Genomic DNA, 20,558 nt, shown 5'->3' with positions numbered 1-20,558 from the left:
TCGGGTGTCAATAGTCCGTCTGAGTTGACGTGCTCATTGCTACTTAAATGTTAAAAGCCACGGCTTTCTTAAACGTGAACATGCTATTGAGTGTTGTTTTATAGTTAAGCTACTACGTTTTTCAAAGACAATGTCACGTAAGGCTTCTGTAAACATTTGTAAGAGTAAAATTGTATGTACACTGTATTCATAAAGCCTGTATGTAAACTTACCAACCAAAACTACTATAAAAACCAAAAACAACAAGATCTATTTCAGGTTGATGTTTTCAAATCGAAAATGTTCGAATATGATGTAATGGATTATACAGAGGAACAAGACCTACCAGGCATGTTACTTTTAATTGACTTCGAAAAGGCTTTTGATTCTGTATCATGGTCATTTATAAATCAAGTTTTAGAATTTTTTAATTTTGGTGAGTCAATTAAGCAGTGGATAAAAACATTTACAAATAATATTTCTTCTTTAGTGAACCAAGGTGGAAACCTATCTAAACCCATAAAATTAGGAAGAGGTTGCCGACAAGGAGACCCGTTATCACCATATATCTTCCTTCTCTGTGCAGAAATATTAGCAATAAAATTAAGAATAAATAAACATATAACAGGCATCAAAATCAACACTACAGAACATCTGATATCACAATTCGCTGACGACACTTCTCTTATTCTAGATGGCACTGCAATATCACTTAGACATGCTATAAAAGAGCTTAATTATTTCTGGGAAATATCGGGACTTAAATTAAATTACACAAAAACACAAGTAATATGGATAGGGAGTAAAAAGTATAGTACAGAAAAATTAGTCAATAATCTTGCTCTATCATGGGGTTCAACACATTTTAATCTGTTAGGTATTCACTTTGATGTGGACCTTACTAAAATAGTTCAACTCAATTTCAAAGAAAAAATTACGAAATTAAAATCATTAATTAAACAGTGGAATAGACGATATATAACTCCAATAGGCAGGATTACTGTAATAAAATCTCTACTTTTACCAATACTAACACATTTATTCATAGGACTACCTTCTCCTAACCAAAATATTATGATAGAAATTCAAAAGTTGTTTTATGAATACCTTTGGGGAAGTCCAATAGCTAAAGTAAAAGGAGATGTCATGGTCAAACAGTATGAAGAAGGTGGTTTGAAAATGATTAATATCAAACATTTTGAAATGGCTCTAAAATCAACATGGATAAGAAATATTTGTATTAAGACGTCAAATTGGCAAACCATACTGTTTGAAAAAATAAACAAGAAAAAAATGTTAACTTTAGGAAATAAATATATTGATTATGTTATCAAAAATATACTTCATAACAAATTTTGGATTGATGTTCTTCATGCATGGAATACATTAAGGGGAAACATTGATATATCTCAGTCAGATCAAGTATTATCTTTACCTATTTGGTATAATGACTTAATCAAAATAGGCAATAATACTGTATATTATAAGCGATGGTTTGATAAAGGTGTGTTTTTCATAAATGATCTAATTAAGGAAGATGGCAGTTTCCTTCAACATAATGAATTTAATGATATTTTTAATTTAAATACTAACTTTATTGATTATAATGGTCTCATTTTTGCAATAAGAAAATTAGGCTGGACTTTTGAAAAAAAACTTACACTACCATTGATACCACTGTATATTAATATAATTATCAAACATAAAAAAAGTACAAAGGATATGTATAATGTGCTGAACAAAAATAGTGTAGTGCCCACAGGTCAAATAAAGTGGAATAATGTATTTGGAAATATACCAAGTGAGGATTGGAAGAAAATATACAAACTACCTTTTGACACTAATACAAATTCGAAATTACAATGGCTGCAATTTAGAATTAATCATCACATTTTAGTTACAAACTCCTTTTTGAAAAAGATTAATTTGGTTCAGTCTGATATGTGTAATTTTTGCTTCATAGAAAAAGAAACTATTCAGCATGTACTATGGGAATGTAATACAGTCCAAAATTTTATTCTTGCTTTCCAAATTTGGATCCAAACTACTTGTAATGTGACTTTTAATATATGTAAAAAAGATTTTATTTTTGGGAAAATAACACAAAATCAAAATCAGAATAACAGGGCAGAAAATGTCATAATTCTTAATATGAAACACTACATATATTGTCAAAAGTGTTGTTGCAAAGAGCTTTACCTACCTACTCTAATCAGTAAATTAAAAACAGCATACTCTATCGAAAGATACATAGCAAAAAAATATGACAGGGAAGCATCTTTTATCAAAGATTTCAGCACCTTTCATATAGTTTTTAGATAATTAGATATATATATATATATAGATACATACATATACCAATCTATTTTTTTACTCTCCTCTTTTAGCAAGTTTTGTATTTCTTCCTTTTTTTTCATTTGCTGATATATTTACAATAAGCACCCTTTCATGAATAATTATTGCTTTCGTCGGGAATCTCTCTTCCTCTCTTCTTGTTCTTTTGTCTCTCTTATTCCTGTCCCTCTTTTCTGGATAAATTTCTACTTTTTAACCAAACTATCACCCAAACCCCGTTTCAATTAATTCCAGTCATTTTCTTGTATATTTATCTTTCTAGGCATATGTTATGCAAGTTAGGTTTGTGAACCAAATTTTAAATTAATGATAAACTGGTTATTTTGCAACAAAAAAGGTAAGATTCATATATTTTAATTCAAATCCTTCTTGCAGAACAGAGTTGCAAAGAATATTAATCCTGATAAAACTTGAAAATGTATGCTTAATCAAGAGTGTAATAATGTAAAGGACCGTAACTGTTGTATTCCATCCTCAGACGGTTCCTCATGTGTATGANAAAAAAAAAAAAAAAAAAAAAAAAAAAAAAAAAAAAAAAAAAAAAAATCGAAAATGTTCTTTGGTTTTCGGGGATCAATCAAGTAATATTGTCAAAATCAATTTTGTGACGTAAATTTCCGAACGGTTTCCGATTAAACTGACGAAAATGGTAACCATATAAATGAACAATACTACATTTATTCTGTAAAAATGCACAGTGGAAAAAGACTTTGTTTAGGCATTCCAGCCGATAAAATAAAGCTTTATAGATAGAATGTATTATACATGAAAGTTACAAGTTACCTCATTTTGAACGATTTGAAAACGTTTTCCTCCAGATGAATCAGACAAAGCGTGTTTTTGGCAGCTGCTAATTTCTTAAATATACATTCATATTTTGAAGCAATGTCATAAGTTGTGTAGTTAGTTCAGACCTGTAACAACGATCATGGAAAAGTCCTTTTTTCGAAAAAAACAATTTACGACCGTTTTGGTGGTTTATTTCGTCAATTTCTGCAAAATGCGAAGTTAAATTCAAATTCAATACCAACTATGATGATTGAACCATTTGCTACGTACAAATGTACATCTATAATGGCACTAAACTACACACTTCGTATGTCTACACCTCTTATTATTAACTAAACAATATCTCTTACTTCAAAAAATCAACAAAACCATCACATAATTATACGCTATTTCTCTACATATTTGATATAAACTTATTTCACATTTACACCAAAAAAGCAGCGCATCTTGAATGCTTAGAGTTAGCAATGCTGTAAACACACTGTCAATAAACCCTGTCAATTTGTTTGTTGGTTGGTTGGTTTGTGTTTTACGTTCTATTAACAGCTATGGTCATTTTAGGTCGTGCCAGGTTTTGGTGGCGATGTGTTATTGTTTTGTTGGAATTATAATAGCTTTTATGCACTTTTGTCTGTTCATTTGATTTTACAGTTTCATAGGGTCACAGATTGTTTTAGAACTGAAACTACATACAAGAAAACTTTATCGCCGCAAAGATCTTTTTTTGTTAAAGTTTTTCTCATATGCAGTAGTATAACCTCCACTAAACCTCCGTTTGGATATAACTGTAGACCAATCGGCCCGGACACTTCAGTCTACCAGGTAGCTTAATCGGTTAGAGCGATAGGTTAGCAGACTGAACATAAGGGTTCGAATCCGGGTCTAACCCCACCATGTTTCAAAACTAAAGTCCCGCCAGGAAAAAAGTCGGGAAAAAAGTTTCCAATACTCCCAGGGATTCTTAATATATCTCTTCTTAAACTTGTAATACATAAATACAAAGGAACATAATTAAAAGTGTGTAGAAGAAACAATTGTCTCAGATACTACTATATCATTTATTTATATATTATTATATTAATTGTTTAATATCAAAGCTCGTGTATTTTTTTCGTAAATGCCCCACTTGTTTCCGAATATTCCTTTGATATTGGCATGTATGCTTTGTGTCATTGTAAGAAAGCAATACACTGTCCAGATAAGATATTGTTTGAGTTATAAATGGCACCATGACGTACTATTGGTATTTCAGATATACAAAAATAATTTACTACATAAGTACAGGGTCACATGATACACTGTATGTGTGTGACCATGGAACGCAGCATTAAGTCTATTTCATTTGGCTTTTGACAAAATAATTTGCCATGCAACATTAATCTTACTATAAACAAGTGGCCTTGATAGTTTTAATGTTCACGGACGTAATTTTTGAAGTAATTATTTGGTGAATTCCACCGTGACTAAAAGATTTAAAACCATGCATGTAAAGTAAGGTTATGGTCATTTAAAGTGTCCACTCCAACTTGAGCGAATGAATAGGATGGTTTAAACGGGTAATCCTATAGGAAAACAGCAATTGTGACCACGACATTGTATGGGATTTAAATGTATAGTGTACAATGTCAATTGTGTGTAACGGAAAGCTAACAAAATATCCTACAGTTCCAATAGTCGTTTTTGTAGAGTATAGCTTTCCCATTACATATAAGCGTATACATAAAAGTATAAGCTATTGAACCAATAACTGTAGGGTCGGCGGCAACAACACGCCGGCCATTTAGATTCCAGAACGGAAGTTGTACAAGGGTCATGATATACTACTGTAATTGAATATTCAGCATTTTAAACGCTTTAAATGGTCAAATGTTTGTATCGTGTGATGGTTCATATAGTAAATCTTGCAGAAGGACAACCAAATTCTTTACTTTCTTTTATCTAATTACACTATGAACTAGGGCACGGTTATATTTGATATTGTCAGAAGACATTTTCCCTGTCGTGTTTAAATTTTCAAATGTTAAAATTTCCTCAACGCAAAAGGCCTAAAAATATATCACTTCTGTGAAAAATACCTCAGCGTAGTTCATAAAATAATCCTGAAATTAACGAGTTAAAAATACAACCATGCATTTAGTATAATATGGCCCCATGATAGGGTGTGAAATAACACTGTACAGAGTATATAATAAATAACACTGTACAGAGTATACAATAAATAACACTATACAGGGTATATAATAAATAACACTGTACAAGGTATTTAATAAATAACACTGTACAGAGTATATAATAAATAACACTGTAGAGGGTATACAATAAATAACACTGTACATACAGAGTATACAATAAACAACTCTGTACAGAGTATACAATAAATAACACTGTACAGGGCATATAATAAATAACACTTTACAGAGTATACAATAAATAACACTGTACAGGGTATATAATAAATAACACTGTACAGAGTATATAATAAATAACAATATACAGAGAATATAATAAATAACACTGTACAGGGTATATAATAAATAACACTTTACAGAGTATACAATAAATAACACTGTACAGAGTATATAATAAATAACACTATACAGAGTATATAATAAATAACACTGTACATAGTATATAATAAATAACAATGTACAGAGTATATAATAAATAACACAGTACAGGGTATATAATAAATTACACTGTACAGAGTATATAATAAATAACACTGTACAGAGTATATGATAAATAACACTGTACAGAGTATACAAGAAATAACACTGTACAGAGTATATAATAAAAAACACTGTACAGAGTATATAATAAATAACACTGTACAGGGTATATAATAAATAACACTGTACAGAGTATATAATAAATAACACTGTACAGATTATATAATAGATAACACTGTACAGAGTATATAATAAATAACACTGTACAGAGTATATAATAAATAACACTGTACAGAGTATATAATAAATAACACTGTACAGGGTATATAATAAATAACACTGTATAGAGTATATAATAAATAACACTGTACAGAGTATATGATAAATAACACTGTACAGAGTATATGATAAATAACAATGTACATGGTATATAATAAATAACACTGTACAGAGAATATAATAAATAACACTCTACAGAGTATACAATAAATAACACTGTACAGAGTATACAATAAATAACACTGTACAGAGTATATGATAAATAACACTGTACAGAGTATATAATAAAAAACACTGTACAGAGTATATAATAAATAAGACTGTACAGAGTATACAATAAAAAACACTGTACAGAGTATATAATAAATAACACTGCACAGGGTATATAATAAATAACACTGTACAGGGTATATAATAAATAACACTGTACAGTGTTATTTATTGTATACTCTGTACAGTGTTATTTATTATATACTCTATACAGTGTTATTTATTATATACCCTGTACAGGGTTATTTATTATATACCCTGTACAGTGTTATTTATTATATTCTCTGTATATTGTTATTTATTATATACTCTGTACAGTGTTATTTATTATATACAGTGTTATTTATTATATACCCTGTGCAGAGTATATAATAAATAACACTGCACAGGGTATATAATAAATAACGCTGTACAGGGTATATAATAAATAACACTGTACAGAGTATATAATAAATAAGACTTTACAGAGTATACAATAAAAAACACTGTACAGAGTATATAATAAATAACACAATACAAGGTATAAAATAAATAACACTGTACAGAGTATACAATAAATAACACTGTACAGAGTATATAATAAATAACACTGTACAAGGTATAAAATAAATAACACTGTACAGAGTATACAATAAATAACACTGTACAGGGTATATAATAAATAACACTGTACAGGGTATATAATAAATAACACTGTACAGAGTATACAATAAATAACACTGTACAGAGTATATAATAAATAACACTGTACAGGGTATATAATAAATAACACTGTACAGAGTATACAATAAATAACACTGTACAGAGTATACAATAAATAACACTGTACAGGGTTAACAATAAATAACACTGTACAGAGTATACAATAAATAACACTGTACAGAGTATATAATAAATATAAATAACACTGTACAGAGTATACACTAAATAACACTGTACAGAGTATACACTAAATAACACTGTACAGAGTATACACTAAATAACACTGTACAGAGTATACTGTACAGGGTATATAATAAATAGCGCTGTACAGGGTATATAATAAATAGCGCTGTACAGGGTATATAATAAATAGCGCTGTACAGGGTATATAATAAATAGCGCTGTACAGGGTATATAATAAATAGCGCTGTACAGGGTATATAATAAATAGCGCTGTACAGGGTATATAATAAATAACGCTGTACAGAGTATACAATAAATAAAACACTGTACAGGGTATATAATACTGTACAGGGTATACAATAAATAACACTGTACGTATACAATAAATAACACTGTACATACAGAGTATACAATAAACAACACTGTACAGAGTATACAATAAGAGTATATAATAAATAACACTGAACAGGGTATATAATAAATAACACTGAACAGGGTATATAATAAATAACACTGTATAGGGGGGATAATAAATAACACTGTACAGAGTATATAGTAAATAACACTGTACAGGGTATATAGTAAATAACACTGTACAGAGTATACTGTACAGGGTATATAATAAATAGCGCTGTACAGGGTATATAATAAATAACACTGAACAGAGTATATAATAAATAACACTATACGAAGTATACAATAAATAACACTGTATAGAGTATATAATAACTAACACTGTACAGAGTATATGGTAAATAACACTGTACAGAGTATACAAGAAATAACACTGTACAGAGTATATAATAAATATAAATAACACTGTACAGAGTATACTGTACAGGGTATATAATAAATAGCGCTGTACAGGGTATATAATAAATAGCGCTGTACAGGGTATATAATAAATAGCACTGTACAGGGGATATAATAAATAACACTGTACAGTGTTATTTATTATATCCCCTGTACAGTGTTATTTATTATATAACCTGTACAGTGTTATTTATTGTATACCCTCTACAGTGTTATTTATTGTATACTTCGTATAGTGTTATTTATTATATCCCCTGTACAGTGTTATTTATTATATCCCCTGTACAGTGCTATTTATTATATACCCTGTACAGCGCTATTTATTATATACCCTGTACAGTATACTCTGTACAGTGTTATTTATTTGATACCTTGTACAGTGTTATTTATTATATACTATGTACAGTCTTATTTATTATATACTCTGTACAGTGTTTTTTATTATATACTTTATTGTATACTCTGTACAGTGGTATTTATTATATACACTGTACAGTGTTATTTATTGTATCCTCTGTACAGTGTTATTTATTGTACAGAGTATACAATAAATAACACTGTAGAGGGTATACAATAAATAACACTGTACATACAGAGTATACAATAAACAACACTGTACAGAGTCTACAATAAATAACACTGTACAGGGGATATAATAAATAACACTGTACAGATTAGGTAATAGATAACACTGTACAGGGTATATAATATAATAAATAACACTGTACAAAGAATATAATAAATAACACTGTACTGGGCATATAATAAATAACACTGTACAGATTAGGTAATAGATAACACTGTACAGGGTATATAATATATACTCTGTACAGTGTTATTTATCAATACCCTGTACAGTGTTATTTATCATATATTCTGTACAGTGTTATTTATTATATACTCGATACAGTGTTATTTATTATATACCAATAACACTGTACAGGGTTAACAATAAATAACACTGTGCAGAGTATACAATAAATAACACTGTAGAGGGTATACAATAAATAACACTGTACGTATACAATAAATAACACTGTACAGAGTATATAGTAAATAACACTGTACAGGGTATATAATACAATCTAATTCTGTAAAGAGCAAAGAAGTATAGATATTTCTGTACGATATTTTCTGTTAAACATTTGCAGATGATCAATTGTCTATTTTTGACCAATTGAACATTGTATTTTAATGAACATGTAGTACTTTGAGTATGACGTCACCTAAACATGTTCTTTAGTTTTCGACATTTCAGATGATTTATTGTTAAAACCAGTGAAATAGTTTATTGTTCCGAGTATAAATCCTTAAATAGTTTGAAATCAAAAACAGTATACTGTATTATACCAATTTTCCCAGCACATACATTCAACAACCAATCTGTTCTGTAAAACTTTATATCATACATACGGAATTATTTTATACAGCATGCATATTTTTTATTTAGAAGCATTTATGGCTATTAACGGTGTTAAATTGACATATTTAAGATAAATTAGCAAACGATAGCCTTCTTCACATGTGTTATTTATACAGTATAAAGGTGTATTACATCGATAATATGTTTGGCGATCCTGAGATGTGACTAACATGGTATAACTCGAGGTCTTCTAGTAATTATAGCCGTGTGCAAGGTCCTAACAACAACAAGAAGGAATGTTGCATATATTATTCATGTTTTAAAAATGGTTTTATTTACACGTTTTAGATTTGTATACTGCATGTAGCGATAATGTCCTTCCGTCTGAAGTGTAAGATTGTATAGCGAATTCTAAAACCAGATCCGGTCGACCGTTAAACTGGTTTAAACTACCGACGTCGCAGGCTAGTCAATTGCGTATATTTTGTCCCGGGGGTGTTTTTCTGAACATTATTAATCTGCGATTTATCACTTTTAGCCGCGAAATTGAAAAGTTCCGCGGTATTATTTAGATATTCGGAACAAACAAGGATATATTTATACCTGTCTTCGAACTCCATAAACTTTTCTTGAGCAAGAAGTTTGAAAAGTAAACGCAAATTAATTTATTTACTATATATCTTCGGTATCAATAAAAAGAAGTAGTTTTCGGCGCTCGAGCAATCTATTCTAAAAATCGAAACGTAGGCGTGTCTTCTGGAGACTGTTACAGACGGACCATCTATATACATGTAGCTAGTGACTTAGATTTAGATGATCACTCCCTGGTATGTTCATAGCGGGTGTTTAAAACACACATTACCACGATAATGGTGTTTTTGAAACAAGCGGTGCTGGGAATTCTATTTGAAATTATCAATATTGCTGAGTAAAGATACAATCTGTTATGCAACCATGATCGGGATTTTATGTCCAGACATTTTGGATCGATCCTTTACTAACATGTACATCATACATACGGACGATAGCTATATTTTACGTGTATATCCACTCGACATGAAACTAAGGAACCTCCTTGAAGTTGTCTTGTTGAATTCTGTCTTTATTTGAAGAATATTCGTCTATATAGGCCATGTTAGTTTTCTTTACATGTTGCCGCGTTTTTATCTATATGCAGTGATTTTTTCTTCACACATTTCACAGGGTGATCCCATTATTGCTAGGGACAAGATTAATACAATCTTACATGGGTCTGTTCCGTGGACAGAAATATCTCGACCTGAGTGTAAGAGTTTGGCTTGTCAGCACGAGGCTTGCCGAGTGCTGGCCAGCCAAACTCTTATAGGAGGGTTGATATATCCCTGTCTATGGAACAGACCATTGTTTGATTATTTTTCTCACATACATACAAATAAACAAATTCCAGTCGGAATAAACGTCGATCTTATTCTTCCGGCAAACCCCAAAGCCCTAGGTGAAGACGGATGACTCCCCGCGCTATGACGTCATAATAATGGATTGTCGACGTGACGTCATTTTATTGTTTCCGTGATGTCATACAGTTGTTGTGAATGGGGAATCATCCATCTCAACCCTAGGGCTTTGGGGTTTACCGGAAGAATAAGATCGATGTTTATTTCGACTGGAATGTGTTTATTTGTATGTATGTGAGAAAAATAATCAAACATGGGTCTGTTCCATAGACAGGGATATCTCAACCCTCGTGTAAGAGTTTGGCTGGCCAGCACTCGGCAAGCCTCGTGCTGACCAGCCAAACTCTTACACTCGGGTTGAGATATTCCTGTCCACGGAACAGACCCATATAAGATTCTAGTATTCTCTCATTTCCCTGTGTGTAAGATAGTGCTGTCTTTATCAGCCGTTCTTCTATCTTAATAGGCCGTGTTTTTATTTTTTATCAGCCATACTTTTTCTTTATATGGCGTGCTTCTATCTTTCTTTATCAGCCATACTTTTTCTTTATATGCCGTGCTTCTATCTTTATCAGCCGTGCATTTTTTCTCTATGCTATGTTTTTATCTTTACAGCAAATATTGAGTTTTTACCTTCAGATGAGGTGCCTTAATCTATAATGCTGTACTTTTATCATTGACATAACGTGCATTTATCTTGATATGCCGTGCTTTTTTCTGAACCTTTTATATTGTCCTGATATTTTTCTTTATATGATGAGCTTTGTGTTTCTGTGCTGAGCTTTTATATATGGATTACCGAGATGTCAGCTGATGGTAAGCGAGATTGAGCCTAGCTTACATCATGGATAAGAAATTGAAAATTGACATTTTAACACATTTTTTATCGTAAAATGTTTAATTCACAACATTTCTTTATCCTCGCTGCTTCTGATCTCTTTCCACCTTGTCATTACATGGTTTTTATCTCGTTGACAATTGTCATCTCATGAAAAGTTTTCCGTCTTAATCACCCCGCCATAAATACGATAAACTGCAAATTTTTGACTCTTTTTTTCAATGAATACCCATGACAGGTGTCGAGTGGTCGGAAACACTGATGTTTACCAAAGAAAAACACCTACCACACCGAACACACATTAGGACAAATTCTAACACGATTCGTTTGCAACGCGTGTTTTGATTGGATACGGACCATGTTCTAATCTTCGATAGAATCATGATCAATCGTGATAAGCTCCCCCCATCGCACTTAAGCCACGCCCCGTTTCTAACCAAAACAATATGGCGTCAAGCTCGCCTCTTAGCGAAATTCCGCCGATAAGGCTAGTGGGCAACAGAACAGAAACGACCGATGAAATGTATAATTTGTTGAACGAATTCAAAAGTAAAAAGTACACATTCCTTGTTCTTACCTCCATTTATTACTGAAACTTTCGTTCCATCCGTGTGAAGGCATCTTTTTAGATCCGAAATCAAATGAAACATTTCACATGTGTCGTATGCATTACACAAAACTCTTCACAAATCTATACAAATAATCACCGATTTTGTCGATAAGCACAGATTGGTATGCATACTGACATGGAAATTTAAGAACTTGGTCAATATTAATCCAAATGTGTCGTATAAACTTTGGTAACAGGACGTTCACGAACAATCCAAATATTCCGCCTCGTCAACATACAGATCGAGCGCTCGCCAGTATGGGCGGGGCCAAATGACCGACTTTTGAAAGCTTCTTTCCGATTGGTTAGTCCGCTGCAGAATGACACGTCGCCAGTTCAGGTCACAAAGTATTTTACTAAGTACTTTTAAACAAGGAAATACAATGTTTCTAAACATATTAGCGTGGTATATTTGTTAAGGTGTGTTAGAATAGGGATAGTACGTTGTTTTTCGTGTCTATACTGGCGATTAGAACATGAAATTTGGTTTAAACTCTCGACCTATCGGTCTCGAGTTCAAACCCAAATTTCATGTTCTAATCGCCAGTATAGCCACTCAAAACAACGTACTATCCCCTAAATATACCACATAGTCAACACACAGACAAACTACATCGCAACGTCAACAAACGAGGACAATATATACCACAGCAAACCTTAACCGATCGCTAGGCCAGGGACAGTATATAGAGGGGATTGGCAACTCTGCCCCAGTCAAGATTCTATAGCACGTCGCTTTTGTGTTTGTTCACCGAACCGCGAAGTCATCGAGAGCCCCTCTAGATCAGCCCGCGCTTGCGCACTAGCGTTAAAATTAAGCACGCACCTGCTTTCGGTGTCATGTCAACAATCTCGCCGAGATCGAAGTGTTTTGATAACGGTTAGCCCTAATTGGGACTGTGTATTAGTAGGTCTTCTTTTTATTCCAGGGACAGGGCTATCGTTGCCACTATGTCTAGCCTTTCGGCTGTGTTGATGGCTATTACAACAAATTTCGTAAAGCACGTTCCAGTGAAAATAATGCTAATATTGACTTTTTGAAGTTATTTGTTGCCATAAAAATTAGTACTACATATCAAAAAATTATTCAACTTTCTATCGCTGTAAATTTCAAAAAGAAGTATTTTTTAAATGAGCTGATCCTCGAATGCAGGCGATACTTTTTTGTTGCGTTTAACATTTCCGGTTGTTTACGGTTTTTAACAACACGTGTCCTTCGTTATTAGACGAGTAATTTCATCTGTGACATCGCTATCGTTCCAAATAATGCAAATCAAATCNAAAACGAGACATCAATTACTATGATACCACAGATTTTATCAATTAAAAGTAATACAATCAGCTTATAACAATGGGATAAACAAAAGACGTAAGAACACTTATCGAGATTGGTTTGTTTTCACACCAATTTCTGCATCTAACGAAGCGGTATCGACGCCATCTTGCTTTGTCAAAATTGAGATAGGTGGCGCTCGCTATCTGCTCCGGAATCAGGGGGAGGTAAGTCTAGATTGACGTGTCATAAAATTGGTAAGACAGAGAGGGAGTTGCTAATCCCCTTCACTATACGTCCCTGGCTAGGCTGACCTATGTACCATTCCCCTTGACTCCTGGCGTATCGGTGATGCGATTATAGCAGAGCAGCGCCTGACTTCAAAGTCAGTCAATTTTACCGTTACCAGGGACAGTATATTATACGTCCCTGCCGTTACGCAACCAAAAGAGATTCTAATTATGTACATCAAATGATTAAACTTGTCTTCTCATCTCATCCTCGAATGGCATGGTATGTTCCAGGGTGTACAGAGCGAAAGTGAGCGTTATCCGTAGAGTATCGAGGATGCGAGGATGAGCGAACATACATTTGAAAAAAAATCGCATCATGTTCCCCGATCGGACGTGAAACGATTCGGGGTTACATGTCCGACTACGTGGGTTTCCTCCGGGTCCTCCAGTTATGATTATGAGTAGTCTGCGTTAGATCTGATTAGAAAAATAAACTTTTGTAGTTTCTATTGAAAATATCGTTCACCAAACATTTCATATATAAATGGCATTACAGCAAATGGGTAAAGTGTACGTGTCATGTTTTGTTATTGTTTAGAGGTTACTGTTTTGACATATAGCACAAACACGGATTTGTTTCTGTCTAAAGACGAGCACAACTAAATCAGCCAATCAGCAAGTGTTTCATATTGTAATCCCTACCTAAGATTTGGTCCGGTTAAATACAGTGCCTCTGAGTAATTTAGATAGGTAATTATTGACATATTTTACATTTAATGCAATGCAGATACAGATATTGAACTTCAGAAAAACGTATAGTTTTAGTATATTTTAATATGCGCTGGCGGATTGATTTGGGGTCAAAAGTCAAGGAGTGTTCCCGTCCAACTTCACCGGTTTGGCTTGTGAACTTCCGATTGTCAAAAGCAGACGCCTGTACCGATCGTATATGCCACTTGACCCACCAAAAAATGCCTTTTGAAGCCTTCGTCAGGTTGTATATGTGAGTCTAGACAGTTGCCACTGGTGTTGAATTTCAAATATAAATGCTATTAGATCAAAAGCTTAGCAATAACATGTAGTAAACGATTTAGTTGTGTAAGCCCTTTAAGGTGGCTCCACACATCGTCATCAGCGTCCATTTTCGTTACGCACTTCCGAAAAAAGTACAGCTCGGACTCAATTATCTTGATCGAAATGTGCATGTTCACCGTGTCGTCATTTCCGTATTGCGTATCGGGCATTCAATATCGTAGTGCAAATTATAGTTACACCTTGCCGTTTTCGTTTAAACGGTCAAACCGATCGGACCACTGTTGTTCGTTTATTAAATAAGGTCGGCCCTAGTAATCTGATGCTGCTTTCAGGCGAGCCGTGAGAAAGCCTTGCAAGGCCTGCCTACACATTTGCAGGTCCGCCAGGATTTATACCCGAAATTGTTACATTTATAAACAAACAGGCCACTGGAAAACAATAGTACACGTGCGTGCCGATGATATGTTAACACCCGATACCGAGATTTTACCGGAAACTGTATAATCACACGTATTTCAGGAATAAAGCTTTCAAATTCATAGACATAAACAGACTCACGGGAAGACAGTGACATGAGACCAAACGACCTCAAGAAGGTCATATAGGAAACGCATGGAATGCGGACGTACCAACCTCACATGTGCAACACGAGTTCATAAGCTCGAGGTCGTTACGATTTTCGCTGTTGAGGGAGTTTCGCTCTGTCGATTAAATCGTGTTAACAAATGAAGTCTACTTACTCTGTGAAAATAATGTTTTGTAAAATATCAAGATACCTATAAAATGCATGTGTGAGTGCACGTGAGAACGGCATACCATGCGATAGCCTCTGGTCACATATGTACCTGACATGTAATTATAAATATACCGTGAGTTAGCGGACTGTGGAATGATGTCCAAAGTGTACATGACAGAGGGTAATTTGGTTTCATTAAAGAACGATAAATTGCTAATTTTGATATCATATTTTTGATTTATTTCCATCATTTTTGTTATATGTAAACAGGGACAACTGTCATTGTAAAAATGTCACCCCTCTGCAAAAAGTTCCGATTTTTTTCAAGGAAGATAACTCTAACCCGGTTCGAAGTGATTGTAAAATGTAAAATAAATTTATTATAAAGCCATTGTGTATATTTTGTTCAATTTCCCATATCTTTGTGTCCTTTTGGCTTTTAGCTTGTAGATAATCACTTTTATCCGTACAAATTCAATAAAAAAAACCACTTTGTGTAACATGTGTTACATATTTTGCGATAAATAAAATATTTGTAGAGTTAGTTAGAAATGCTTCTTTTCATTTTATTATTGTTGTTATTGTTCCGAACAATGTCACAAACAAACAAAAAACAGAAAATATTACAATTGACGAAAATTCAATTTTTTGGTATTTTTTCCAAAAATGTCCCCAAACTATCGGAGTGTTTAGATTTTCATAAAATTAACTCTACATAGTTGCATAACCATTATATGAAAGTTTCAACGAATTTTGCTGGTTAATTACGAAAGTGTGGAGCCACCTTAAGTCCAGACTGGGTTTTTTTGTGGACGCTACTACCCATGATTGCGTGTCGGACATTCTTAGCTAATGGTGTTCGTATAGCGTGGCAGTGTGATTCCATTGTTTGAAACGATATCTAGTGTGACGATACTGAAATTACCAGGTCGTATCTCAAACTTAAGACTATTTCGATATTTCCTTTTTGGAAAAAAAACCCGTGTCAAAACTAATAGTTACTGTATATGCGTGACATTAACAAATTAAGGCTAAATAAACAGTGCAAGTGTTTTTAACGTTGTTGTAACGAACAGCATCTATTCTCACGGTGTTATACATATTGTGAAAGTGAAAGTCGTGTTGTAAAACGTTCAAATATATATTTATTTCCCTCGATAAAGCAGACATAAAAAATACGAAAAATGGTTTATAGTGTCAGTCACAATAAAAAGTTTTCATAAATCTACTATTAAAAATTCCTAATCGCATTGAGATTTTTCTACTAAGAGCAATCTAAACAGAAAGGAAATGCATCAAAAAGTATTTGTTAGATAATATTTTCTGAAATAAATCCAAACGTTTTTTAAAAAAACGCTTCAATTTGTAAATGTCCTACATATGATCAGAGAGAATCGTATAATGTTGATAATTGGACGAGTTTGGTAAAGTCATTGTTTTTCACTTGTGGGTTTATTAATGTATGGTATCTTCAGGCAGAAGACGGCACAAATGTTTCTTGTGTAAATTTAAATTGAGAGTAAGTGACGCTTGCGCACTAAACTGTAATACTGAGCTTAGCGATTCGATCCCAGCTAAGTTGTACGTACAATTGCCTATGATTATACACTTACTTGATTTTAATAGGATAACAATTCAGGATTTCACCTGTCCGAAGTTCACAAAGAATATTTATCTCGTTATAACAAGAAAGAGTGTCGTTATAACGACTTAGCATCCCGTTATAACGACTTAGTATCCCGTTATAACGATTTAATATCTCGTTATGACGACTTAGTATCCCGTTATAACGACTTAGTATCCTGTTATAACGACTTAGTATCTCGTTATGACGACTTAGTATCTCGTTATGACGACTTAGTATCCCTTTATAACGACTTAGTATCCCGTTATAATGACTTAACGTTAGTATCTCGTTATATATAACGATTTAGTCTCTCGTTATAACGACTTAGCATCCCGTTATAACGACTTAGTATCCCGTTATAACGACTTAGTATCTCGTTATGACGACTTAGTATCCCTTTATAACGACTTAGTATCCCGTTATAATGACTTAACGTTAGTATCTCGTTATATATAACGATTTAGTCTCTCGTTATAACGAGATAACTATCTCCCTGATTGAGGACACCCAAACAGTAATTTGTATCTCGATATAACGAGTTAGTATATCGTTATCTCGACTTAACATCTCATTATAACGCGTTAATGTCTTGTTATAGCGAGTAAGAATCTCGTTATAACGATATATAATTAGTATTTGGATCTCCTCAATCAGCCACTCTAGTTTTCATATTCATGTGGTGGTAATAATTATCGATTTATTACATGTAAAAAGAAAGAGTTAACGTAAACTTTAGATACACTGTAGTTTACATTATTCAGAGTATTAAGGTCGCCTTCTAGCTTCGAGCTAGAGGGATTTTCCCTTTAGCTCAGTGGTAGAGCATCCGACAAGGAACCTTGAGATCGAGGGGTACGATCTCCGGTGGAAGCACATTATTCTCTTAGTCTTTCCTGTTACAAATGGTGTCCGTGGCACTCCCTGTGGTGACAGGGAGTTAGAACCTGGGTTTTGGTGTTCGAGGACGAACCATGGTCAGATACGTTACTGTAAATAAACTTACCACCTTATGTTGCCGAAGTCTTCTTTGTTTCTCAATACATAAACGCTGATGCAGTGTCCTCTGCTAAAGCAGTCCGAGGTATACCGTGTTAGAGGATGGTAGAGGAAAACCGTGAAATATACCAGATATGTCCCAACACTCACCTGCCTCGATCCGTTAGTGGGCTGGGTCCGGGTTGCCCCACCTGTGGTATATTAACGTCAACAACTCTCATTTACTACACACTCCGTTTATAAAGGAAACCCTAGCATGCGTGTCGCGTTGAATACAGTTCAGTGTTGTTATGTGCGTTAGATATTGTTTATTGTTATTTTGGTAGCATGGTTAATTATTATTCGGTGTTTTTCGTCGTGTGTCACTTTGTTCCCATAATTATAACGTATAACGTTACAATGGGATTAGTGAAAGCAAATAACTTAAAAACTTTTTACACGGTATATGTGGATAGTGTGTGCGACTTGTTAAGCTGACAATGCTTGGATTATCTGGTCAGTTTATGTGTGTCGTCCCGTTGGTCAGTAGTTATATTTGTGACCCGGTGTACCTGTAAATAGCCCTACTAGCCTGCGGCATTTTAGACTAGTCGCCCACTAGTCAGTACCAATTGTCGTTCTACTGGCCAATTTGTACAATTGAGTCAGCAGTTTATTTGTAATACGGTGTACAATGTACCCGTGCTTTCATTTTATATAAAAGAGTTGTACTTTTTGATACATACAATTACCTACGCTTAATTACTTTTTTTTTATACACAAACGAATTGCCACCGGGCCATGATACAGAGAGACTGTGCCGGAGATGACACGATAAATCCCTAATGGGTAGCGCCAAAATGGCATGTATGCAATCCATTGTCAGTACAGTGCTTCTACGATAGGAAACAAAATGACTTGAATGATAGTTCATCCATGCCCTTATAGTATCATTTTGTACACCCGAGTCCAGTTTTGAAGCTAACCAAGACAGCCTTTTCTCTCACTTTTGTGACCCCTACGCTGATTGGTTTGTCAAATTAGAAGCCAAATATATATAGGTGTATTGACAGACAAGGCAAGTCGTTTGCTGGTAACCTAAATACTCGATATAGAAGTGGACGTAAAACCACTCAAACAAACAAGACGAGACAAGTACATGTGTAGCTGTGATCAAAGTTAGATTTATAAACATCCAGAAGAAAAACTTTCCATTGCATAATTACAGATGTTGGCAGTGTTATAATAATCCTTAATCTTGCCAAACTTTTTTTTTAATTGGTTCTGTTTAAATCAAATATTGTGACCATCCAGCAGTCTTTAGTCCTTGTTAGTCCTGTGTTAAGTTCACTCTCTTCTCTTTAATCTTCTTCAATACTCCAGGGTCTACGGTCACGTACGCTCTCTGTTCTCCTGGGCTATGTCGTGGCGAAATTTAAGGCCCAGCGTGCACAACGTTGTGAATAAAACGAGAAGACGTGTTTAATCCTTTGAATAACATCAGAAGAATCTCGCGGTCGTGAAACGGTACAATAGATTAGAATTGAAGCCGGTTGTCACTCCTTTTTAATCTTCAAGTGGCAGGTTTCTTTTAGCGAGACAAATCAAATAGGTAGCCGCGTGTCTTCAATTTTGCTATGGCATGTTCCAGGGGTGCAGAGAGCGAAAATGAGCATTACTCCTTGAGTATCGAGTATGCTCTTTAATAAGACAAACCAAAGTGTTTGAGTGATGAAAAATATCAAAATCTAACCATTTTTTTTTTTTTATATATATATATATTTTATTAGCAAGCCCACAATATCCACTTACTGCATATTTCTCTTTCAATTGAGAACAGAACACATACCAATACTAATTGTTTACACTTGCTGTCACTACAGGGTATGGGATGGAACCAATGACATTGAAGTGGAACGTCCAGCATTACTGAAACACCAAATTCAGGAACACTTGAGACTCAAACATTGAATATTTATTCATGTATGTCTCTTTTATTGTCGACCCGTTTTAAGTAAATCTATAACAGCATTTGACCAGGAAAGTCTGAACTGAAAGGATGTTGACTGTCAAATCTGGGCTGAAGGATGTTGGCTGTCCAGGTTTTAACTCTCGTCCAACTCTCGTTTAACTCTCGTTTTGATGTTATATGGTACATACAGTCATATCTATGATGGGGGTTTACAATATGATCGATTTCGATAATAAGCATTATTCAATTAAACATGTCATTAAAAACAGATGTCGATTGCTTCGCCTTGATTTTAAAGAGTCTCTATGGTGCAACCCAGGTTCAATGGGGGTACCCGCCTGTTCCGTCCTGTTATTACTAGTGTTCAATATAAGACGAGGAGGCAGATATCAAATACTATACAACATTTATTTACACACCACAA

General features: G+C 33.8%; 1 protein-coding gene across 1 annotated transcript in view; it reads right to left on the bottom strand.

Moving 5' to 3' along the window:
* LOC110443907 (carbohydrate sulfotransferase 11-like) overlaps window positions 1–18,391 on the bottom strand; it is a 29,010-nt gene extending 10,619 nt beyond the window's left edge. Inside the window, exon 1 of the mRNA XM_021488366.1 lies at window positions 18,334–18,391. The gene's annotated coding sequence lies outside the window, so the exon portion shown is untranslated. The remainder of the gene's footprint in view (window positions 1–18,333) is intronic.
* Between the last annotated feature and the right edge of the window lie 2,167 nt (window positions 18,392–20,558).

The sequence above is a fragment of the Mizuhopecten yessoensis genome, unplaced genomic scaffold (assembly GCF_002113885.1).
Source record: "Mizuhopecten yessoensis strain PY_sf001 unplaced genomic scaffold, ASM211388v2 scaffold716361, whole genome shotgun sequence".
Classification (NCBI taxonomy): domain Eukaryota; kingdom Metazoa; phylum Mollusca; class Bivalvia; order Pectinida; family Pectinidae; genus Mizuhopecten; species Mizuhopecten yessoensis.
The sequence above is the reverse complement of the archived record's forward strand: the minus strand, read 5'-3'. Positions and strand labels throughout refer to the sequence as shown.